Source organism: Lactuca serriola, chromosome 8 (genome assembly GCF_051521515.1).
Source record: "Lactuca serriola cultivar US96UC23 chromosome 8, Lser_US96UC23_V15, whole genome shotgun sequence".
Lineage (NCBI taxonomy): Eukaryota > Viridiplantae > Streptophyta > Magnoliopsida > Asterales > Asteraceae > Lactuca > Lactuca serriola.
Genome location: NC_136415.1, coordinates 309,423,509 through 309,427,082, shown reverse-complemented (window position 1 = coordinate 309,427,082; position 3,574 = coordinate 309,423,509). Strand labels below are relative to the sequence as shown.

General features: G+C 37.7%; 1 pseudogene; it reads right to left on the bottom strand.

The window, feature by feature from the left end:
- Nucleotides 1–503: 503 nt before the first annotated feature.
- Nucleotides 504–1,073, bottom strand: LOC145068864 (small ribosomal subunit protein eS24z pseudogene; annotated as a pseudogene).
- Nucleotides 1,074–3,574: the final 2,501 nt, after the last annotated feature.

Genomic DNA, 3,574 nt, shown 5'->3' with positions numbered 1-3,574 from the left:
GCGTATTATTATAGTGTATCCGCAAATTCCCATGTATATTTCTCTGCTCAACCTATCCAAGCGTCGTATTGTCAGACTCAATGGACCTATCTAGGTTAAAGTTTGTCAGGTCTCTAAACTTCTAAAGTTTATCTGATCCTATTCAAGTCCATTAAAAGATCCTTCATGTCTACTAGCGCATCAAACATAGAGCACAGACAATTCGACTTAGTCACCTTACACAGATTCAGATTATCTGTTATCACATGATTATATCACCTCCCGATAGACAACACTAACAAAAACACATAAATTTTTATTTTTCTGATTTTCTAATGTTTTTCGATTTTTAAGTATTTTCTAAAAAAAAAAGAAAACAAAAATAACACTACTTTTGGATTTTTGATTTTCTAATTTTTTATTTGGGTTCTATTTATTTTTTTTATTTTTATTTTATTTTATTTTTGAGACTATAAAATACCAATCTCCATTTTTAAAAAGTTGAAAAACTACATTTAATTTAACTTAATTCCAAGAAATACAACTTCAAAAATGCTAAACCCATCATGCAAAATAACCACACAAAATCTCTCAATGCCTCTCACTTCTTCTTCTTGGCAGCATCCCCAGCCTTTGTCTTTTTTACACCTCTAATCTTCTTTTCCCTGTTCTTCCTTTCCTTTAGCTGTTTCCTTGACTTCTCAATCTTGGTATCCAATCCATTCCTGCCAAGTCTATATTTTGGCTCGTACTTCTTAGCATTCTCAACATAATCATAGATCAAACCAAAACCATTCGATTTTCCTCCACCAAAATGGGTCCTGAACTTGAATACAAAAATGGAACTTGGATCTTTCACCTCATACATCCTTGCCAACATCTCTTTCAATTCAACCTTGGAGACATTTGGCCTGTCAGGATGAAGCACATAAATAACGAATTGCTTTCTGGAAAGAAGTCTATTTGTCATGAACTTCCTTGTTCGAATAGTCACTGCCTTGGTGTCCACCATTTTCACTGAGATTGTCGACTCCGGCTAGTGCGGCGGCGGCTCTGCCTCTTTCTTTCTTCCTGTTGGGTCCTCGGCTTGAATGGGGAAATGAGGATTAGAGGTGTAAAAAAGACAAAGGTTGGGGATGCTACCAAGAAGAAGAAGTGAGAGGCATTGAGAGATTTAAATTGCAAGCAATTGTCTATCATGTTAGAAACTACTTCGCTTGACACATCAAATTTTCTAAATTCAAGATTTGCATTTTCAAATTTGCCTTTTAATGTGTCAAGCTCAGTAGTCAACTCAGCAACTTGTCTCTTGACATAGTCATAGTTTTCACATTTGTTGATATAGTCTTCCTGAAGTCTCCTAAAGTTTGACTTTTGCTTCTAATTGGGCCTTTAGGGGTTTTTGTCCTTTCCTGAGTTGATAAGCCTCGTATTTTAGGTCCTCGACTTCCCTATGTAATGACTCTATTTCTTCACGAAGAATTTTAACATAATCAATACATGCTTGAGAACAAGAAGATAAACTTACCTCATTTTTCTTGGATTTGGAAGTAGAAGATACCATTAGTACAAAATGTAGTTCCAACATCTTTTCCTCAGGATCAGCCTCAGCATTCGTCACAGGAACATCATCATTGATTTGGGCCAAGTGAGCATTTTCAAGTCCTGAAAGATTCAGATCCTGAATCTAGTCCTGCCAGTCAAAAGACTGAGCAACCATTGCAGTCTCACTGTTGACAGCAACACCTCCACGATTATTTCCCACAGCAACCATCGTTCGATCATTATTCATCCTTCTATCTGGTTTCAGGCACTCACGAGCAAAATGACCCGGCTCGTGACAATTGAAGCATCACAACTTTCCTTTGTTAAACCCCACTTTCTTTTCAGGATTCATTCCCCAGTTATTCTTTCCTGTCTTCTTTGCAAATTGCTTCGCCCTGAACACTGCCATAGCTATTTGCCACGTACTATCCATCTCTTCCACATCTTCTGGATGAATTTGATCCAAGTTAGTAAATGATAGTTGAGGTGGGAGCTCTCTGGCTACAAAGGCATTATAACATTTGACAAGTCCAGTGGCAGGAGCAAGATTTTCATCATTTTCCTTGGAGTTTGAGGAAGAAGCCACAACTGGTACATTGGAGGAGGGAAAAGCTTGTGGAGCACCAGATGACTGGATTTGTGAGTGAGGCATGGATGACGCAGAAGTAAAAGATGTTGCTGATGGAGTAGTAAAAGTTTGAATCTTGGGTTGTTGAACAGCAAACGCTTGGCCTGGAGAAGAGATGAGTGATGAAAGAGCATTGTTTGAAGAAATCTTGAGATTTGCAGTCGAATAAGAATTCGCATGGTTAATCTCTCGCTGCCTATCATCAAGATAACAGGATTTGATAATCGCCATTGTTTCAGTAAGAGTGAGACGATTTAGATCTTTTGTCTTCTTAATAACAGCTACGTTCATATCCCACGATTTTGGAAGTCCATTCAGTAGCTTTTTATTTATTTCGGACATAGTCAAGAAGATCCCAGCTATATTCATCTCAAAAGTGAGTGTGGTGAATCGCTTCAGCTGAGCTTCCAGGGTTTTCTTCAGGGATGTTGTTGAACATGTTGAATTTTTGTTGTAGCATATCATGACGACTTTCTTTCATGTCTTCATTTCCCTCGTAAACCTCGATCAAAGCTTCCCACAATGCTTTGGCTGAAGTATATTCTCTGAAACCTTGAGCTATGTCAGGAGATTAAGCCATATTCAAAGTGGCTAAAGCCATTTCCTGTTCTTCAACTTTCTCAAAATCCTCATCGGTATAATTTTCAACTGCTTTGTCAACCTGTTGTCCCACAATAGTGGTAGTAATTATGATTGGACCTTTGATAATGCTTCGCCAAATCTTGAAGTCTTTCATTTTGATGTACTTTTCAATTCAGTATTTCCATTTAGGAAACCCATCTGCAGCCAGCAATCTTGGAATACGTGTAACGGCATAAAATTTTAAAACAATTTTTCATTTTTCAAACAACATAATTATCATTTAAACATTCTCAAATCTCATGATCAACAATTATCATCAAATAAAACATATCCCAAGATCACAAATAAAATCCTAGGTCTATGTGTACGGATCATGTCGACGCCTTCCCGCGATCGTCACTAGTACCTATAACACATAACACATAACACTATATGCATAAATGCTTAGTGAGTTCACCAAAATACCACATACAACACATATTAGCCACTCGAGGCTATAACTCTGTATGACCCTCTGGTCAAGGTTTCTCAATGGGACCTTCCAGTCCCATAACTCTGTGGACCCTCTGGCCCTAACTCTATGGACCTTTCGGTCCTAACTTTGTAAACTATGAATCACACATAACACAGAATCACATAGATATCACATCATATAATAGCATACAAAATACTGTCACATACTCTAATTACCACTCTAGGTAAAGTATAGTGAGAAGACTCACCTTGGGTAACTCGGTAAATCTCGAACTCGGAAATACGGATCTAGCCTCCGCCTAATCACATAAAATTAATTACTCTAATTAATACGACTCTCAAAGGCTAGGCTATTCCCTCTCTAAG